General features: G+C 44.5%; 1 long non-coding RNA gene and 1 other non-coding gene across 2 annotated transcripts; one reads left to right on the forward strand and one right to left on the reverse strand.

The window, feature by feature from the left end:
- Positions 1 to 1,275: 1,275 nt before the first annotated feature.
- Positions 1,276 to 21,333, reverse strand: LOC140718644 (uncharacterized). The gene is made up of 2 exons (XR_012096758.1): positions 21,201 to 21,333; positions 1,276 to 2,693 (listed from the first exon to the last, which is right to left on the reverse strand). It is a non-coding gene; the product is annotated as an uncharacterized lncRNA (long non-coding RNA).
- On the forward strand, positions 4,533 to 4,605 carry trnak-cuu (transfer RNA lysine (anticodon CUU)). The gene has a single exon. It is a non-coding gene; the product is annotated as a tRNA-Lys (tRNA).
- Positions 21,334 to 22,578: the final 1,245 nt, after the last annotated feature.

The following is a 22,578-nucleotide window of genomic DNA, read 5'->3' on the forward strand; positions in this document are numbered from 1 at the left end:
CTGGTCTCCCCTTCCTTTTGATTCCGCTTATTAAATGGGAGCAGTTTTGGGCCCCATATCTAAGAAAGGATGTGCTGGCATTGGAGACGGTCCAGAGGAGGTTTATGAGAATGATTAATGTATGAGAAGTGTTTGATGTCTCTCAGACTTAACTCACTGGAATTTAGAGGAATGAAAGGAGAATCTCATTTCAATACCAAATATTGAAGGGCCTGGATTGATTAGACATGCAAAGGACGTTTCCTATGGAGAGAGAGTTAGGACCAGAGGGCACAGCCTCAGAATAGAAGGACATCCCATTAGAGCAGAGATGAGGAGGAATTTCTTCATCCAGGGGGTTTAGAATCTGTGAAATTCATTGCCGCAGACAGTTGAGGATGCCACATCATTGGGTATATTTAAAGTGGTGGTTGATAGATTCTTCATTAGTAGGGACGTCCAAGGTGACAGAGAACAAGCAGGAGAAGGGGGTTGAGAGAGATTATAAATCAGGTATGATACAATAGTGGATCAGATGCGATGGGCTGAACAGCCTAATTCTACCCTTCCATCTTATGGTCTTATGGCAATGAAGAAGATGGTACCAGCAAACAACAGGACCAGAGCGACATCCTCCAGATGGTTCACGAAACTACTTCTTTTCCTTCCAGATGTGGTTCTGCTACTGATGGAGCCTGTGATCCACAGTCTGATGGTGGGATTGAGTGATCTGCTGCTTTGCTGTCTCTGAGGGGGTTCGGTGAGGCTCCAAACAAAGTGTGCGGCCCGGAGGCCAAGAAGCCCTGAGGCGGGGCGTGAGCCCATGACTGACTCCATTTCTCGTCGAGGAAGATCGAAAGCAACGAGTTCGAGAGCAGAAGGCGAGCGGGTGCTCAGTGCCTTCTACCGATGTCTGATCGGTCTCTCTCCCTCTCGCTCGCTGCTGCCAGAGAATGATGCTAAAGTCCTGGGTCTTGGGCAAAGTTTAATCAATGTGGCATGTGGATTGGAGCCTATAGTTCACATTGTGTTATGTTTCTGGTTTCTGATCACTCTTTTTCCCGTTGCGATTTTGATTGGGGCAGCCTGCAGATAACGAACGACACAGCGCTAAACTGAACTGAACGGAATATGCCTGGACTCTTTCATTGACTTTGTGGTTTGGTGTTTTATACTCTGTGTGTGTTTCACTCGTTTTCTTTTGCTGTTCGCACAGTTTGTTTTTTTCTGTGCGTTGTGTTGGGCTTGAAATTCTGCCCTGTGTTCGTTTAGGAAGAGAGGCAACCAACACCGGAATATTACAAAACTTGGGTTTATTGCAGAATTCATAACTGGCACAGCGAATCGACGGAGTCGCTGGAGAAGGCGCATTCCGACTTCCCCTTACAATCTGCTCTTATTTATATCCCTTTTCCCCCCATCACAACCCCCCGCTACATATTAGGTAATATCGGGCACTTGTGTCCATCTTATTGGCCCGACGCCATACACTCACAAGTTACCTGTTTCTTTTGTTTACTGAATCGCGTGACACTAGTAGTTTCGGTGTAGCGGAGTCCCCAGTTTCGCTCCCCCCTCCCTCGCATTCCGGTCCCCTAATATTACATGAGCCACTCCTGACCTGTAATGGCAGTCTCGAATTAACCCTAACATTAACCCTAACACTCCCTCCCTTGGCCTCCCAGAGGCCACATCCCTTACAAGCTTTTCCGCGGCTGCCGGGATCAGGCAGGGAGGTGAGCGTCCCCCGGCACTCTTTGGCGTGTCCTCCCTATTTGCTTATCCTGATTTGTCCGACCTAGGTTCACAAAATATGGGTAGGGGTTCCCTAAACATCCGCAATTTTTACAAGTAGCATGCAACATTTCAGAAAACTTGTTCAAGAACAAATTCACAATCCCCCCCTTGCCATGGTCCATTTCAGTCCGTGTCCTCCCATAGCGCGTCCGCTTTCCGGGAGGGCCGTGTCCTCCCCTTCCACCGGGAACAAGGGTGCCTGGTACGCCGGTGGAGGTCCATTCTTTCCAGTCAAGGCTCGATCTATAGTTCGGACGACTAGGGTCCTGATACAGGGTATGCAACAACAACCACACATGATAAAGATAGCAATTGAAATAGACAGTCCTAGAGCCGACTGTCCCAGAAACGCTCCCCACTTGCCAGAGGTCTTATTTAGCCAGTAGAAAATGATGCCAGTTATTATCCCCCTCCCTTCTTACCTTTTAATGCCCTGTTGGAGACCTCGGTGACAGGGTATGGACCATGCCACCGTTTTCCGTTCCAGGTGAGCTTCCCCGGGCCTCGGAGGAACACTTCCACTCCTACCTTGATGGTGTCCGACCCCTGCGGCTGCTCACTGTTAGATTATTGAACTCGCACAGTTATCAATTTTACCATATTTCTAAAAACTCTCATATACTCTGTTACTCAACACACAAATGTCTGAGTTTCGGTAACTCGAAATTGAAGTGCTCCATGGCTCCCTAGTACACAGAGAGGATCAAATGTGGGACGGTCGCCTTTCAAAACCTGACCTTCGCGTGGGAGATTTCTCCTCTTAACAACCAGTCTAAGGTAGGCGCCGTCAGTATCCCTGTGTACTACGGTGTACCGCGACACTTTTCTCTTCTCCTCCTCACTCCTGAGACTTGTATGCCCTTCGTGGACGGCGGGTACCCTCACTCAGAAGACTTTTCCACGGGCGGAGGATCTTCCTAAAAACAGATAAGAGTTAGTACTTACCAGTCACGATTCTGCACCGGGAATGATCTCTCCCAGGGTAATTTGGGGTTGGTGAGGATCCGCCAGCAGACAAGATCTAACTCAGTGATTTAACTATCTAGTGGAAGTCTTCGATATAACAGGCACTTCCTGACCTTAGTCGAGGTTGCGGCCGCAAGTTGTCTGCCGTCGGACCCGCCAGCCTGTGTTGTCTCTCCCTCCCCACGTCGGGGTCACCAAATGTTGGGCTTGAAATTCTGCCCTGTGTTCGTTTAGGAAGAGAGACAACCAACACCGGAATATTACAAAACTTGGGTTTATTGCAGAATTCGTAACTGGCACAGCGAATCGACAGAGTCGCTGGAAAAGGCGCGTTCCGACTTCCCCTTACAATCTGCTCTTATTTATATCCCTTTTCCCCACAGCACAACCCCCGCTACATATTAGGTAATATCGGGCACTTGTGTCCATCTTATTGGCCCGACGCCATACACTCACGAGTTACCTGTTTCTTTTGTTTACTGAATCGCGTGACACTAGTAGTTTCGGTGTAGCGGAGTCCCCAGTTTCGCTCCCCCCTTCCTCGCATTCCGGTCCCCTAATATTACGTGAGCCACTCCTGACCTGTAATGGCAGTCTCGAATTAACCCTAACATTAACCCTAACAGTTGGGTGTTTAATGTTTTTCTCTGAACGGGTTCCATGGTGTTTCTCTGTTTCGAGGCTGTCTTTGGGAAGTTGAATACTGCATACATCCTTTCACAATAAATGTACTTTGAATCTTTTACAGAAGGAATCCATTCAGCCGCAGACTGTTATGATAACCCCCAAGAGTGCTGATGGAACTCAAGTTCCAACGACACAACAGCTAGTCGCCTTGCATCCAAACGTCGATGGTCGAACCAATGACGATGCTGGAATGAAGATATATTTCTGAGGCAGGATGCTGTGCACTAGAGAGAACCCTGCAGGGCTTTGTGTTCCCATGTGCCTGCTGCCTGTGTCCTTTCGGGTAGAGCTCAGCGGTTTGTAGTGTGCGCGGTCAGAGTAGCCTGGGTGAGTATGAACAGTGCAGTTCATAGATGGTTCTCAGTGAGGCCATTACGCTTGTTAATTTACAGATACAGCTCAGTATCAAACCCCCGGCCCAAAGTGCCTGCTCCACCCAATTACACCCACGTGACCAATTAACCTACGAACCCGTATGCCTTTGGAATGTGGGGGAAACCCACACGGTGACAGGGAGAGTGAACAAGCTCCTTACGGGCAGTGTCGGGAAGGTGGTCGTAGAGGGAACAAATACTCAGGGTGGAGAATGAGGTGCAAATCAGGAGCAGGATCCAGATCGAGTATGGATTATCAACGGCATATGACGTGAAATTTGTTGTTATGCAGCAATAAAAAAGTAAAATAAAGGAGCATTAAACAGTAGTGAGATAATGGTTCATTGTCCATTCAGAAACCTGACGGCAGAGGGGAAGAAGCTGTTCCTGAACTGTTGAGTGTGTGCTTTCAGGCTCCTGGACCTCCTCCCTGAAGTCAGCGATGAGAAGACGACATGTCCTGTATGATGAGGATCTTTACCGATGGATGTTGCCTCCTTGCTATACCACCTTTTGAAGGTGCCCTCAGTGCTGGCAAGGCTAGTGCCCATGATGGAGTTGGCCGAGTCTACAACTCTCTGCGGCTTTTTCCGATCCTGTAGCAGACAGTGATGCGATTAGTCAGCACAAGTGTAGCAATTTGTCCAGACACCTAATGAAGTATATCTGGTGACCAGATATAGCAAGAATATCGTTGTGTTGGAAAGGGCTCAGAAATGCAACAGAAGTGCCCGGCTAGCTCAGTCGGTAGAGCATGGGACTCTTAATCCCAGGGTCGTGGGTTCGAGCCCCACGTTGGGCGCTAGTTTTGGGTGGCACGGTAAAATAATGTTGTTCTAGCACCAGTGACCCAGATTCACTGTCGGGGAGGTGGTCGTGGGGGGAACAAATACTCGGTGGAGGATGAGGTGCAAATCAGGAATAGGATCAGGATCGAGTATGGATTATCACCGGCATATGTCGTGAAATTTGTTGTTATGCAGCAATAAAAAGGTAAAATAAAAGAGAATAAAAAACTAGTCAGGTAGTGATTCAATGTCCATTCAGAAATCCGATGGCAGAGGGGAAGAAGCTGTTCCTGAATCGTTGAGTGTGTATCTTCAGGCTCCTGTACCTCCTCCCTGACGGTAGCAATGAGAAGAGAGCATGTCCTGGGTGACGGGGGTCCTTAATGATGGACACCTTTATGAGGCATCACTCCTTGAAGATGTCCAAGGTGCTGGGGAGGCTAGTGCCCATGATGGGGCTGAGTGAGTTTACAACTCCCTGCAGATTATTTTGATCCTGCACAGTGCAAACTCCATCCCCCCCCCCCCCCATCCCATCCCCACACCCACACCAGATGGTGATGGGGCCAGTTAGAGTGCTCTCCACAGACTAGACAAACTAGGTGCTGCTTTGTCTTGAGTGTTAATGGAAACTGCATTCAATCTATCGCAGAAACTTGACTGTGCTCTAACTGAATCTGCAAGGCAGCAAAAGGTTACAAAAAAAGAGAGCGCTGTCTTGAACAATAACCCGAGATTGACTAACTACACAGGCTCACTGTTCCATTATCTGCATTGAGCTAATTGCTCTGGTGGCTAAGTTGCATTAATGGCACTTGAACAGTCAATTATCTAAATTGCACCATTTACAGAATCTAAAAACGTTCATTCATCTCGTGTGCATCCTTTCCCGCCATCCCTCAGTGAACCCAGATCCAACCTTAGTCCCTGTTGAAAGGAAAATCTGATTTCCAAAGCATTAACAATCACTGAACACACTAATCCGAAACTCGCTCAGTAAATTAACACTTACATTACATCAGATTATATGGTGGCAGTTTTAAATAAAGAGGTAGATCTAATGGGTAGTGGGTGATTTTGTGATTCACCTTAACATTGACGACTGATGTGGCTGATCAGACACTGCACCGGGGGGGTGATGTGTGTTGTTGGGTGCAGAGTCACAGGGTCATAAAGCACTATGCGAAGGAATAGGCAGATCAGCCCATCAAATCCACGATGAGCTGTCATTCTGCTGAGCCCCTGTCCGTACCTCCAGCTGAACTTTGTCTTTTTGTCATCAGTCTGTGGTTTTGTGTTGTCATGTGCTCTTGTTTGTTTTCATGCCCCATGTGCTCCTGTCCCCGCTCCTGCTCTACTCCGGCCCCTGTATCACTGAGTACTCCGTCTCTCATCTGTTTCTCATTATTACCTGTTTTGCTGCCACCTGTGTCTCATTGTGCTCCACCTATCATCTGCCTCTCTGTCTATTGCTCAGTGTATTTCAGTCCTGTGTTGCCAGATTGTGTCAGTGAGTTTTCCTGAGCCTTTCCAGCATTCATGTCTGTCTGTCTGTCTGTCTGTCTGTCTGTATATCGACTCTGCCTGTTTCCCAATTCTGGTTTTTGGATATCTCTGGATGTTTTGATCTCTGCCTGTACTTTGTTGCCCCTCTGGATTTGCTACTCAGTAAGTATCACTGTGCACACAGTACTTGCTCTGTAATTGGGTCCCTGCTTCAGTGTCCTGACTGTCCCATTGACCTTCACCTTGACCACTGCACTTCAAGCCCCTCCCTTCCATGTACTTAGCCAATCTTCTCTTAAATGTTGCAATTGAATCTGTGTCCACAAATTCTACTGGCAGCTATTCTGTTGAATCCTTCTGATTATTCATGATTGAGTCTCCAAATTGGGTTTATTATCACAAATCTGGGTACGGTACTGTGCAAACATCTTAAACACATATTTATAGCTAGGGTGCCTAAGACTTTTGCACAGTACTGTAGTAATTATGTATTGCAGTGCACTGATTCTGCAAAAAAAAAACAAATTTCATGACCTATGATGATAAACCTGATTCTGATATGGGTCTCTATTGTGGACTGAGAGTGGGAAGGGGTCAGGGAGAGGGGAATCATGGTTGGGAAAAGGAGGAGGGAGCGGGAAGCACCAGGGAGACATTCTGTAATGATCAATATTCCAATTGTTTGGAATCAAATGACCTTGCCTGGTGTCTCAGGGCTGGGTGTGTCTGCACCCACACCAACTCCTGCCTCTAGTACTCTGTCTCTGCCATCTGTCCCACACCCCTCCTGTGACATACTACCCTTGCCATTCCCAACATCCTTTGCTCCTGCCAAATTTAGAAGCTTGCTCTCTGCTCCACCTTGATAAACAGTACAGTGCAAAAGTCTTGGGCACCCTAGCTATATGTGACTGAGACTTTCGCATAGTTCTGTATGTCATGAAATTTGTTGTTTTGCAGTGGCAATACTGTGCAATACCAAAAAAAATTACTATAGAATGCAATAAGAAAACGTATATCACAAAAGAGCAAACTACTGAGGCAGTGTTCATGGGTTCATTGCCCATTCAGAAATCTGATGGCAAAAGGGATGAAGCTGTTTCTAACTTGTTGATTGATTGAGCATCTTTGGGCTCCTGATAGCAGTGGGAAGAGGACACGTCCTGACAGGTAAGTGTCTTAATGATGGATGATTTCTTCCTGAAGTGTCACCTTTTGAAGAGGTCCTCAGTGCTGGGGAGGCTTGTACCCATGTTGGAGCTGGCCAAATTTACAATTCTCTGCAGCTTTTCTAGATCCTGTGCAGTGGTGTCTTCATATCAAAGATGCTGGGCCTTCACTGTCCCCAGTGGACTCACAGGGTCACAGACACTGGGCCTTCACTGTCCCCGGTGGACTCGCAGGGTCACAGACACTGGGCCTTCACTGTCCCCAGTGGACTCGCAGGGTCACAGACACTGGGCCTTCACTGTCCCCGGTGGACTCGCAGGGTCACAGACACTGGGCCTTCACTGTCCCCAGTGGACTCGCAGGGTCACAGACACTGGGCCTTCACCATAACAGAAAGAATCAGAATCACCAGCTTGGGCATTCAACCAATGTGCAAATTGTGTAAATGGAAAAAGTAATAATAATAAGCAATAATTTTCAAAAACATAAGATGAAGAGTCCTTGAAAGTGAGTCCACTGGCTGAAGGAATTTTTCAATGATGGGGCAAACGAAGTTATCCCCTCTGGTTCAAGAGCCTGATGTTGAGGGGTAATAATTGTTCCGGAATGTGGTGATGTCGGTCGTGAGGCTCCTGTACCTTCTGATGGCAGCAGTGAGAAGAGAGCATAGCCTGGGTGGTCAGGGTCCCTGATGGTGGGGAAGGCTTTGACTGTGATGGACTGGGCCATATCCATTACTTCTCGAAGGATTTAATTAAACAATGCCTCCCTGAATCTTGTAGGTCATAGTGAGATCGCCTCTGTTTTAGCGGCACTAGTCTTATCTTGCCCCTCCTCGAAGGAGAACACCTTAATCTCTTGTCAATCTATCCTTCTTTAGATAGACAAGGTAAGATTAGCTTTATTTGTCCAATGAACATTAAAAACTACCCTGCATCACTTGCGTCAATTACCAACAGTCTGAAGACATGCTGGGGGTGGGGGGAGCAGTGTTGCTGTGCATCCAGTGCCAACATAACACACCCTCACCTACAAACTGTGACAGTGAGGGCTTGGTGAACACAGTGTACACTACACACACGCACACAAACAAACATTGCCTTGCCATTCTGCTGTCTTTGCACTGATTGCACACACTTTAATGTCTTCCCCAGTATAGTTTCAAAATCGTTTTTTTTATGGTGCCTTTCCTGCCATACATGGTGGAATATTCCATTTCTATAGTAATGGGGATGTGTAACCGGGTGACCGTCAAATCTTTTTCAGTATCATTAAAAGTGTACTTAGGCATTCATCCGGATAATGCTAGAATAGTCGTCTGTGCCCTTAATGGAGATGGTGACATCATTATGCATGCGCGGGATAGTGGGGAGACCATTTTGTTTCCTGTTGCAGGAGCTGGTGGGGCTTTGGAATTCAGTTCCCCCCAGAGGTGCTAGGCATAGTGAGGAAAGGTGAGCATTAATTGACGATATCCATATGAATTCATTTACGCTTGTTGGCGACTCGAGAATATCGGTAATTTGAAATGTGGCTGCTTTAGATTTTCACGAGTGAAGAACTCGACGCTGGATAGCGTGGCTTGCAAAGTTCCTCACCAGCCAAGCAGGTCAATCTTCCTGTAATTTAACTACCGAGCAATATCTTGTAAAAGTTGTGCCAAAGTGTATCTTTTGTCTAATTTATTGTATCATGACTATGCATGTAACAGAATATGAATGTTTAGTCTCTGTTTGGGGGTTCAGCACGTGTACTAAAGAGGTAGACGCTGTCTTAGATGAGGTGTATTTGTTTACATTTTTCACTGTGTATAAGATACAGGGTTGGGGGGGGGGATTCTAATGTCTGTATTATGTTCCTTCAGAATTGCCGCTACCGTATTAGTACTGCGCTAGTTTTGTGCGGTTTCTTTGTATTTTTATACAGCATACGCAATTTATTGAGACACAAGTGTGTGGATCAAAGATTAAATGGAGATTGTAATAGCAGGACCTGATTGTAAAGTTGTTCGTTTTTGTTTTAAGACCCTCTTCTGGCACCTAAACATCTAAAACAGATAAAGGAGTTAAAACCCAAGAAAGTAGCTGTCCTGAGTGTGTACTTTTCCCCAGGCCACAACATGCGTGTATATGTTTGTATACTGTATTTGAAGTGGATACTTCTGTTTATTTTGTAATGATTACAGCTACGTTGAGGGGTGCATCATATTCTGATTCATGTGTAGTCCTGAGTTAGCAATCAAAGATGGTATGTTCTGGTGTTGAAGAAACAGGCTCTTTGCTTTCAGTGGGAGAAAGATTGGGACTGCCAGCAGTCCAGACTGGACAAGTGTAAGTATGGAGCTATTATTGTTTTCTGGTAGATGTCTTTTTGCAAGTATTATCAGTTTTCTTTTTGCTAATTTTTGTAGGTTTGATTTTGACACTTAATAAACTCCCTTGCATGGTAGTACTAAGCGACTCCAGCCACTTTTTCTTTGGTCATAACCCACATATGTAATACTAACCTTAACCTGTATAACTCTGGAATGTGGGAGGAAACCAGAGCACCAGGAGGAACTCCATGCAGTCATAGGGAGAACATGACAGCAGTGGCAATTGACACTACTCGTCACAGGCTTATTCAGAAAGTCAGAAGGCATGGGATCCAGGGAAGTTTGGCCAGGTGGATTCAGAATTGGCTTGCCTGTAGAAGGCAGAGGGTCGTGGTGGAGGGAGTACATTCAGATTGGAGGGTTGTGACTAGTGGTGTCCCACAAGGATCTGTTCTGGGACCTCTACTTTTTGTGGATTTTTTTTATTAACGACCTGGATGAAGGGGGTAGAAAGGTGGGTTGGCAAGTTTGCAGATGACACAAAGGTTGGTGGTGTTGTAGATAGTGTAGAGGATTGTCAAAGATTGCAGAGAGACATTGATAGGATGCAGAAGTGGGTTGAGAAGTGGCAGATGGAGTTCAACCTGGAGAAGTGTGAGGTGGTACACTTTGGAAGGACAAACTCCAGGGCAGAGTATAAAATAAATGGCAGGATACTTGGTAGTGTGGAGGAGCAGAGGGATCTGGGGGTACATGTCCGCAGATCCCTGAAAGTTGCCTCACAGGTAGATAGGGTAGTTAAGAAAGCTTATGGGGTGTTAGCTTTCATAAGTCGAGGGATAGAGTTTAAGAGACACGATGTAATGATGCAGCTCTATAAAACTCTAGTTAGGCCACATTTGGAGTACTGTGTCCAGTTCTGGTCGCCTCAGTATAGGAAGGATGTGGAAGCATTGGAAAGGGTACAGAGGAGATTTACCAGGATGCTGCCTGGTTTAGAGAGTATGGATTATGATCAGAGATTAAGGGAGCTAGGGCTTTACTCTTTGGAGAGAAGGAGGATGAGAGGAGACATGATAGAGGTGTACAAGATATTAAGAGGAATAGATAGAGTGGACAGCCAGCGCCTCTTCCCCAGGGCACCACTGCTCAGTATAAGAGGACATGGCTTTAAGGTAAGGGGAGGGAAGTTCAAGGGGGATATTAGAGGAAGGTTTTCCACTCAGAGTGGTTGGTGCGTGGAATGCACTGCCTGAGTCAGTGGTGGAGGCAGATACGCTAGTGAAGTTTAAGAGACTATTAGACAAGTATATGGAGGAATTTAAGGTAGGGGGTTATATGGGAGGCAGGGTTTGAGGGTTTGCACAACATTGTGGGCCGAAGGGCCTGTACTGTGCTGTACTGTTCTATCTATATGTAAAGATGAAGCATTGCGCAAATCGCTACGCTACTATGCTGCCCACTTAGACGTAGAGAGCTAATAAGAGCAGAGGGTAATGTTAACTTCACACTCATTACTTCTATACAAGATGTTCTGGCTGCAGAATCAATTGGAAAAATGAGTTAGTTAATCATCATGACCAGTAGAACTTGTGCTGGGGTTTAATGTAGATCCAAGTATCCTTGCATGATGTCCAATTAACATGAAAATGCATTGGCACAGTTTAGAGAACAGTTGGAATAATCGAGACTTAACCTCCTCTATACAAAGCCTAATCTCCTTGGTTCCTTGTTATGGGAGAAGGTTAGGTTTGTGTCATACAGTGTTCCCATAGCAACAGTGCTAGGCAGTGGAACACTCAACTCACATTGCACATTAATATAACAATTCAAGTGACAGCATACAATTTCAGAATGACACTTTACAAATTATGTATCTAGATAAAAGTTTTGAGAGAGTCTGTCAGACTTCATTTTGAATGCCTCATTCTGGATGTCACAAATCTGTGTGTCAGACACTTGTGTACATTAATAAATAAATATAAGTAGACAGTTATGTTCTGCTTCTTTTGAGTGACCAGGATGAAGTTTGCAAGCAATTTCTCATCGGCTAAACTTTCATCCCCAATACCACAATCAAATTCTTGGTGGCCACAAGTCTTGTAAGTTATAGCTCTGAGACTTTTTCTTAAGGCTTTAGCCTCGTTAGGAGTCTGAGGAGATCTGTCACCAAAGATTCCAGTTAATTTCTACAGATACCGTGTATAGCGTGGTGAGCATTCTGACTGTCTGGTACAGAGGAGCCACTGCAGAGAATCAGAAAAAACTGAAGTGTTGTAAGCTCATCCAACTCCATCACAGGCACTAGTGTCCTCAGCACCAGAATCAGGTTAAATATCACCGGCATACGTCACCAAGTTTCTTGCTTTGCTGCAGCAGTACAGTGCAATACGTAATAAAACAACTACAAATTACAATAAGAAGCATATACAAAATATTAAATAAGTAGTGCAAAAAGAGACAAATAGTGAGGTAGTGTTCATGGGTTCAATGTCCACTCAGAAATCTGATGGTCGAGGGGGAAGAAGCTGTTCCTGAATCGTTGAGTGTGTGTGTGTGTGTCTTCAGGCTACTGTACCTCCTCCCTGATGTCAGTAATGGGAAGAGGATGGGGTTCCGTAATGATAGATGCCACCTTTTTAAGGCATAATCTTTTGAAGGTGCTCTGGACACTGGGGAGGCGAGTGCCCATAATGAAGCTGACTGAGTTCACAACTTTCAGCAGCTTTTTCCAATCCTGCGCAGTGGAATGTTAGAATGTTCTCTATAGAAACCTGAAAATCTTTGACGTACCATCTCTCCTCAAATTCCAAGTAAAATATCGCCACTATCATGTCTTCTTTGTAATTGTATCAGTATGTTGGGCCCAGGATTGTTTTTTTCTCTCCTGAGATGCTGGCACCTAGGAACTTGAAGCTGCTCACCCTTTACACTGTCAATCCCTCGATGAGGACTGGAGTGTGTTCCCTCGACTTCCCCTTCCTGAAGTCCACAGTTTTACTGACGAGTGCAAGGTTGTTGCTGTGACCCCACTCAACCAACTGAAGTCACGTACGCCTTTGTCCTTCCACCTGAAATACTGCCAATAGTTGCATCTTTGGCAAACTTGCAGACGGTGTGTGAGCTGTACCCAGCCACACAATTGTGGGTGTAGAGAGTAGAGCAGTGGGCCAAGCGCACACCCTTGAAGTGCGGCAGTGTTGGTTGTCAGGGAGGAGGTGTTACGTCTGATGCACATTGACTCGTCTTCCGATGAGGAAGTCGAGGAACAAGTTGCGGAGGCCTATGTTTTGGAGCTTGTTGATTAGAACTGAGGGTATTGTGTTTGAACGCTGAGCTGTAAAATAGCAGCCTGCCTTTGGTATTGCTGTTGTCCAGGTGATCCAAGACCAAGTGGAGAGCCAGTGAGACTGTATCCACTGTGGACTTACTGTGGCTCCAGGTCCTTGCTTGGGTAGGAATTGATTCTAGCCATGACCAACCTCTCGAGGCACTTTGTCGCAGTTGGTGTGAGTGCCAGTCATTGAGGCAACTCACCCTGCTCTACTTGAGGGACTGGTATGATTGTTGCCCTTTTGAAGCGGGTGGAAACCTCCAACTGCAGCCATCAGAGATTGAAGATGCCCTTGAACACTCCCATTAGTTGGTTGGCAGGGTTTTCAATGCCCTAACAGGACCTGATACCTTGTGAGGGTTCACCCCCTTGAAGGATGTTCTGATTTTGGCCTCTGAGACAGATACTTTATTGTCACCAAACAATTGATTCTAGAGCGTACAATCATCACAGTGATATTTGTTTCTGCGCTTCGTGCTCCCTGAAGTACAAATTGAAGTAAATATAATAAAAGTTTAAATTATAAATCATAATTAGAAAAAGAAAAGGGAAAGTAAGGTAGTGCAAGTCGGGTCTGGATATTTGGAAGGTACGGCCCAGATCCGGGTCAGGATCTGTTCAGCAGTCTTATCACAGTCAGAAAGAAGCTGTTCCCAAATCTGGCCGTACGAATCTTCATGCTCCTGAACCTTCTCCCGGAGGGAAGAGGGACAAAAAGTGTATTGGCTGGGTGGGTCGTGTCCTTGATTATCCGGGCAGCACTGCTCTGACAGCGTGCAGTGTAAAGTGAGTCCAAGGATGGAAGATTGGTTTGTGTGATGTGCTGGGCTATGTTCATGATCTTCTGCAGCTTCTTCCGGACTTGGACAGGACAACTTCCATACCAGGTTGTGATGCACCCTAGAAGAATGCTTTCTATGGTGCATCTATAAAAATTAGTGAGGGTTTTAGGGGACAGGCCAAATTTCTTCAGCTTTCTCAGGAAGTAAAGGTGCAAGTGGGCCTTCTTGAGATCACAGAATCCCAGAAGCTGCAGGGATCCACACTGGTGTAGTTTTGTTCTCCCTTTCAACACAAGCATAAAAGGTGCTGAGCTCATCTGGGAGTGAAGCATCGCAGCCACTCATGCTGTTAGATTTTTGTCTTGTAGGAAGTAACGGCCTGCAAACACTGTCAAAGCTGATGTGCATTCAATTTCATCTCTACCTTCAATCTTTTTTTTGCTCTTAAAATAGCCTTCCACAGGTCATACCGGAACTTCTTGTATAGTTCTGAGTTCATTGGTGTTTGGAATATTACATATCTAGCCTTCAGCAGACTATTAATCTCCTGGTTCATCCACAGCTTTTGGTTTGGGTATATCTGGTGTGTTCTTGAAGGCACACACTCATTCACACAGGGCCTGATTGAAATCGCTGACAAATGTGGTGTATTCATTCAGATTCAAAGATGAATCCCTGAATATTGTCCAGTCTACTGAATCAAAGCGTTCCTGTACATGTTCCTCCTCCCTTGACCATACCTTCTTGGTCCTCACCCCCGGTGCTGTGCTCTTTAGTCTCTGCCCACACCAGGAGTAGAAGTACAGTCAGATGATCAAACCTTCCAAAGTGTGGGTGTGGGATGGTGCGGTAAGCTTTCTTGATTGTAGTGTAACAGAGTCACGTATGTTGGCTCCTCTGGTGCCACGGGTAGTAATTGTTCAGAGACTACTTCAAGGTTGAAATCCCCTGCAAATATTCTTCCATGGTGGGGAAGGCAACAGGGTGCACTTTCTCACAACTCTGATCAGTTTGCTCATCTCCTCCAGTGCCTGCCGGACGTTGGCCAGAGATGGAATGTACGCTGCTACCAGGACGGCTGCTGAAACTGCTTTGGCAGATAAAGTGCATGTGGGGGACACCTCCAAAAGGCTGTACCTTAAGTGTGTGGATTCCTTCATGAAGATCTTGGCATCTAGGACATGCCCTAATAAGGAGCCTGATGATGCATGCTCAATGTTTTAGGAACAGCTTCTTCTCCTCCGCCATCAGATTTCTGAATGGTCCGTGAACCCATAGACGCCATCTCACTATTTTATCTCTTTTCGAAGTTCAAAGTACATTTATTATCAAAGTATGTATATTTTATACCACCTTGAGATCCATCTCCATATAGGCAGCTGCAAAACAAAAACACAAAACCCATTTTAAAAAATAAAGACCATTGAACACCCTGAGCGCAGAGAGAAAATGCAGATCGTATAAACATTGAAAGTAAGCAAATAGCATTCAGAAATGAAGTTCATGAAAGTGAGTCACAGACGCAGAGCCAATCGTCATTGCAGCTGAATCAGAAGCCTGTTAGTTGCAGGCCATAACCTCGGTTCAGCATAGAGACGAGTAAACCTCATGGAGCAGCGAGTTAAACCAGCCCATCGTTCTCCTCCAGCTCTGACACCCTGTCCTCTTCAATCTGGCCAGGTGCTTACATTGTCCAAACTTTGGGTCGCTCCTTGTACTACTGCTGATTTCTTATTGAAGCTTTTTAAATGTATGGCTCTGCACTGCTGCCGCAAAACAAATTTCACAACGTATGATATCTCGGTGATAATCCTGATTCCGATTTAACAATGTATATCAGATGGCACAGTATGTAGTATTTAGTATAACTTATTACACCACCAGAAACGCAGGTTCATTTCCCAGTGCTGTCTTTAAGGAGTTGTATGTTCTTCCTGTGATCACGTGGATTTATTCCGGGTGTTCTGGTTTCCTCCCGCTATCCCAAGATGTGTGGGTATAGTTTAATTTGTCATGTGGGTGTAATTGGGCGGTGCAGACTTGTTGCGCCGGAAAGGCCTACTAATATGGCCAAAATTTTAAAAAATAGTCATTCTACTTGCTGTAAGTAACCCAACATTACTTAGTTGCTGTAGGTTTTACTGCTTTTGTCCTATCAGCTGATATTCTCCAATGTCATAGAGGACTTGTTAACATTTGCATCTTTTTGCTATGTTCATTTTTAGTGAAAAATTACTGGAAGTTTCACAAATCTTTTGCTGCAATAACAAAAAAAACCTGCAACAATATTCTGCGTTTGCATTGAAGGTGTTCCTTAGGGGTTGTGACCATTAATACCATCGCTCATTTACTTGTTGCCAAATTTAGTTAGACAGATCTCCATCAAACCTATCGCAATGTACAAAAATGTCAGTATGCGCAGGTCAGATCGTCCTCGGACCTTGCTGAAGTTCTACCTCACTCCCTACTTTCTCTACAGTATCCAATAGAGCTTCAGCTTTGGACTTGTCAGTCCACAGGTTGTACTCTCTCAAATCTAGGATCAGAATTAGGTGTAATTTCACTGGCATATGTCACATAATTTGATGTTTTACAGCAGCAATGCATTACAATACATAATAAAAACTATAAATTACTATAAGAAATATATTTTTAAAAATTAAATTAATTAATTGTCTCATTGCATGTAAATATGGGATTTTTAAAAATTAAGGCATACCACGTGCATTGTAAATATCTGTTTTGCATAATCTCATTGTCTAGAGCAGTGGCAACAAAGTTCTATACGATTTGATTCTATTGTAGTGCAAAAAGGAGAACAAAAAAGGAAAAAAAAATATCAGGAATACTTCAGAGGAACCTTCAGGTCCAAGGTCCCTGAGAACAGCCACACACATTGATAATGTGGCAAAGGTGTACTGCCCTTGCTGAGGTGTTGTAACGTCAACTAGACAGTCAGTCAAACCCCATTCAGAAATGACATGAGAGTCAGGGTGTGGCCTCCTAGCTCCTTGGCTTTATTGCAGAATCAATGGCATGACAGAGTAGGGAGTGAAACTGGAAAAACAACAAAATACAGTGCAATTACCATGTTCCATTCACACAAGTAAATATACACAAGTAAGAAGTTAGTTAAGTTTCCTGCAGGTAAATATTATAAGATTCTGACAAGTAAATACTAAAGATATATAGCATGTCTCAGCCATTAGCTTCTAGGTTGGTGTCTAATAAACTCAAATAACATTCTATTTCATTAAAACCTTATTGCTACCTTTAGATTAACTTCTAAACAATATAACATCAACTTGCAAGCTTCTGCTGGGGAAACAGCAAGATGGCTTCAGATGGAAACTACTTTTGCTCCTAACATAAACCTCTGGCCTTCTGCCAGTCAATGTGCTTTCCTGCTTACCACTTCCTGCACAGGATGTGACCTAATATAAATCTGAAACCGCTCATTTCAAAATAAAAGTTGAATGTGCTTAATCACACAGCAAAAACAAACCAATTGCCCGAAAGGTGGAACAGAAGGGGTATGACATGCTTGCCTCTAGTTGGGGCATTGGTGTCAAGCGTCGGGAAGTTAAGTTGCAGCTTTATAAAACTGTAGTTAGGGTGCATCTGGAGTATTGTGTGCAGTTCTGACTGCTCCATTATAAGAAGGGTGTGGAGGCATTGGAGAGGGTGCAGAGGTTTATCAGGGGAGATTAGACAAATCTGAGTTGTTTTCTCTGGAGCAGTAGCAGGTGAGAGGAGACCTCGTAGAAGTTTGAGATGATGAGAGGAATGTACAGAGAAGACAACTGGTACCCTTTTCCCAGGTTTGAAATGTCTAATGCTAAAAGGCATGTGTTTAAGGTGAGGGGGAGAAACTATATAAAGAAGGTTTTCTTTATATAGAGTCATGAGTGCTTGGAATGCACTGCCAGGTTTTCTGGCAACAGAGGTGTTTAAGGGACTCTTGGGTAGGCACATAAATGTGCAGAGAATGAAGGGATACGGACATTGTGAAGGCAGAAATGAATTAGTGTAGTTAGGTATTTAATTAGTTTAGCATAATATTTTGGGCTGAAGGGCCTGTTCCTAAGCTGTACTGTTCCTTGTTCAAATTTAAATGGAAACCCACCATTTAAAAAAAAAACTGACCTCAGCATGGTGATCGGAAAAGACAATTTATGAAAATAAGCTGATTTGTGACTTTGGTGGCTGACTACGGAACACACCTGTTAATTCAGCTTCAAAGAACTTCACTTCAGCCGAAGCACATCCGACATTATACTATATAGCTGGATGTTTCATTCAGCCTTTTCCTGTCCCATGTTTGTGTAAGTTCTTTTAGTACTGCGGCCAACATCAACTTTCCTCAGTTGCGAATCCGGGTCTTGTTCGTTTTTACAAGGAGAATTTCCTGTCATGCTTTTCAAACTGGTGCAGGAACGCACGTGAATCAAGATTGAATCTTCCTTGCTGATAAGCCCAAGCCCTGGAGGGAATTCAGCTTGCATTTGTTCAGCAGTGATCAAGTTGAAGTTTATTGTTATAGTTGTTCCTTTCCGTGCGCTGTGGCGCATCAGGCGGCAACCTTGCTGTTTCTTTATAATTTTGGCTTGTGTTTTACCCAGCACTCATTACCTAACCCAGCACAGATGAAGAGTGTGCAAGGAGCCGGACAGATTTGAACCTGGGACCAATCGCCTCAAAGTCCAGCTACATATAGGCAAACGTACACAGAATATAAATGCTTCTTTTGCAGCACAGTGCATTATATACATGACAGACATGGGCAACACAGCCTAGTGATTAGCGTAATGCTTTACAGTGTCACTGATCAGGATCCAATTCCTGCCACTGTCTGTAAGGAATTTGTAAGTTCCCCCAGTAACCACGTGGGTTTCCTCCTGGAGTTCCAATTTCCTCCCACATTCCAATGACATGTAAGTTGTGGGGATGCTATGTTAACTTAAAAAGATTAAGATAAATATTTTTGTGCACATGGTAGGAATGTACCTTGATGTTTATACTTGCTTAGTAAGTTGAGGGCATGCTATGTTGGTGCTGGTTTGCCCCAGCATGAACTCAGACTGTTTTGATTGTTGATGCAAATGATGCATTTCTCTGTATGTTTCGATGTATATATGACAAATAAAGCTTATGTTTATCTTGGTCTTAAAAAGTTAACAAACTTCAATCAACATAAACTTACCCTACATGCGTGCAAAAATTAAAAAACAAAATAAATATAACCACACCGGGACTGGAGTTGTAAAGAAAGATTAAATAGGTTACGACTTTATTCCCTAGAACATAGAAGAGTGAGAGGAGTCTTGATAGAGGTATACAAAATTAGGAGGGGTATAGATAGGATAAATGCAAGTAGCTTTTTCCACTGAGATTAGATGGGACTACAACCAGTGATCATGGGTTAAGGGTGAAAGGTGAAAAGTTTTAAGGGGGTCATGAGGACAGACTTTACTCAGAAGTTTGTGAAAATGAGGAACAAGCTGCCAGCACAAGTGGTACATGCAAGCTTGATTTCAACATTTAAGAGAAGTTTGGATAGGTACCTGAATGGTAGGGGTATGGAGGGCAATGGTCCAGGTACAGGTTGATGGGACTAGGCTGTTTAAATGGTTTTGGCATGGACTAGATGGGCCAAAGGGCCTGTTTCTGTGCTGTTCTGTTGCTGTATGACTCCTACCAAGGCTAGATTGAGAGACTGAGGAAAAAATTGAATTGACTTTATTACTTACATCCTTCACATATGAGGAGTAAAAATCTTTACGTTATGTCTCTAAATGTGCAATTTATAGTAATTTGTAATGAATGGTCTGTACAACAGGACAGTCAATGTAGCATAGAAATACAATTGTATCAGGGTGAATTAATCAGTCTGATGGCCCGGTGGAAGAAGCTGTCCCGGAGCCTGTTGGTCCTGGCTTTTATGCTGCGGTACCGTTTCCTGGATGGTAGGTAGCAGCTGGAACAGTTTGTGGTTGGGGTGACTCGGGTCCCCAATGATCCTTTGGGCCCTTTTTACACACCTGTCTTTGTAAATGTTCTGAATAGTGGGAAGTTCACATCCATGGATGCGCTGGGCTGTCCGCACCACTCTCTGCAGAGTCCTCTGGACGAATATAGTTGTAGGTAGCGCCAGGGTTTGTCAGGTCACTGTTTCATTTCCCTTCCTATCTGGTTCTATAGTCACAGCTAACACTGGGGTGTTGTAGCAATGTTGCATTTATAAAATGCATTCAATGCAATAAAACTCCCTAAACTTCTATGCAGGAGTGTTAGCAAACACAATTCAGTCCAGAGGTACAAAGGAGATTGTGACTGAAAGCTCGGTTGAAGAGGTTGGCTTAAGAGGCATCTTAAGGAAAATGACTGAAGTGAAGTGGAGAGTTTAAGGAGCAAATTCAAAAGCCTGATTTTTTTGGTGAGGAGGCGCAGCTGCTGATGTGTAGTGATTAAATCCAGGAGTTTTCACAAAGCCATGAGTCGGGAAACAGAAAATTTGACGGAGTGCCAGCAAGGATGCTCAGCAACTCAATAATTCTCGCTTCTCTTTTCGAAACGTGCTTACAAATAGAATTAAATCATGACTAGCTTCTGAATTACACAGAGAATAGGCATGAACATTCAACCGTTCCTCAGTGGGATCTCCATATCCCAGAAGTAAATGTGATGGATTTTTTTTGCAGAGTTGACTCCTCGGCTGAAAACTGTACATTCTACTTGCGTGGATGAGTGCAGCTCTAACAACTTCAACATGTCTCCAATGACTCCTACTCCTCTAAACAGATGCACTATAGAAAGCGTCCTATCTGAATGCAACATTGCTTCCTTCGGCAACTGCTCTGCCCGAAACCTCGAAATAGCAGAGAAGTGTGAACTCAGCCCAGTCTATCACGCAAACCAGCATCAGCTCCATTGACTGTCATCAGTTCGCGTGGCCACAGGGAAGCAGGTAACGCAACAAAACTCCTCCCACCCTTGATATCCTCTCTTAAGACCATAAGATATAGGAGCAGAATTAGGCCATTTGGCCCAGTGGGTCTGCTCCACTATTTCATTATGGCTGATCCATTTTCCCCTCTCTAGCACCCTATGCCTCAAATATACCCAATGACTTGGCCTCCACAGCTGCTTGTGGTAATGAATTCCACAGGTTCACCAATCTCTGGCTAAAGAAAGTCCTCGTCTCCATTCTAAAAGGACGCCCCTCTATTCTGAGGCTGTGCCCTCTGATTTCAGACTCCTCCACCATAGGCACTCTCTCCCCATCCACTCTATCAAGACCTTTCAACATTCAATAGGTTTCTAGTCTCTTCTGACGCCTCCCATTGGACAACTTGAGAACATGTAGCACCAGGTTCAAGTACAGCTTCAGCTGGAGCTCTGGTACAACAAAGATTCAAGAGTCAAGTTTATTTATCATGTGCATATCAAAGCATAATGTGCAATCCTTCAGGCTCCTGAACCAGCATGGATAACATCACTCACCTCAACTCTGAACTGATTCCACAACCTATGGAAGTCCAGAACTTGTGCTCTCGGTATTACAGTATTTACTTATTTATTTGGATAGAGTCGCTTCTTTTCAACATTGGTTGTTTGTTGCTGGAGGAGCTCATTAGGCTAGGCAGCATCTATGGAAAAGAGTAAACAGTTGACTTTTCAGGCTGAGGCGCTTCATCAAGATTCATTTTCAGTATCTTTACAAGAAGGGGTGACCCCAGCTATTATCAAAACTCTTCAGAGATTGTCTGCCTGGCGTCAGTGGTTGCATAACCAGAACTCGTGATGTGCACCGGCTGCTCATACGACCATCCACCACCTGCTTCCATGGCTCCCCATGATCCTGATCGGGGTCTAAGCGGGTGCCTCACCTTGCCTAGGGGTGACCTGCAGGCTAGCGGAGGGAAGAAGCACTTTACACCTCCTTTGGTCAAGACATAACTCCACCCTGCCACCCTCAAGGTAGTATATGGTGGCATATACGTACTTTGATAATAAATATACTTTGAACTACAGAGATGTGTGTCTTTTTTCTGAGGGAAATGCCTGTTTAACATTCAGTAATGCCTGGCTGCCTTGAGCTGTCAGGTGTCCCTGAGTGGCCATTGCTACTTGCTCTCAGTATAATATTCCCATCGTTATCGTGTCAGAGTTATAAAACAGTTGAGCTTTACCAATTCAGAGCATCATTAGCAAGAGACCCTGTGTTACGAGTGTGTTGTATAATTTAACACCAGCAGGTCTCCACAAAAGCATGAAAGCTGATTATGAGCAGATTACGATGAGTTTGATCAAAGCTGCTTGGAATGGAGAATTGATTTCCTTTAGTCCTTGTGCAACGTGCCACCAATGACAGTCACTTTTGTTCTTTGACACCGTCTGAATTAAACTTTTTGAGCTGTGCCGGATTTTTCTGCATGGCTTCACCATGTTAATTAGTGTGCCTGGTTTTTAAAAGTGAATTTTTGCTGGGTTGGGCATGCAGGTCTTGTTATAAGAATTTTTTTTCCTTGCTTGCAATCTAATATCAGGGGCTTTCAAATGGAAAACAGAATCATTGATTGCCTGAACACTTAATGAGCTGGAAGAGAACATGGTTAGAAACCCCATTCCAATCACTCGATGTTCTGTCACAAACCATCCATTTTACAGGTGTCTTTCTAATAAGAATCCTTCCATCTATAACACAAAGCATTATCACCTGCTACGGGAGCACCAATGCCTCTGAACGGCAAATCCCACAGAAGGTAGTGGAGTCGGCCCAGTATGTCACAGGTAAAGCTATCACAGCCATTCAACCCATCTGCGTGAAACACAGTCGTAGGAAAGCAGTATCCATCAACAAAAATCCCCGCCACCCAGA

Source organism: Hemitrygon akajei, chromosome 30 (genome assembly GCF_048418815.1).
Source record: "Hemitrygon akajei chromosome 30, sHemAka1.3, whole genome shotgun sequence".
NCBI lineage: Eukaryota > Metazoa > Chordata > Chondrichthyes > Myliobatiformes > Dasyatidae > Hemitrygon > Hemitrygon akajei.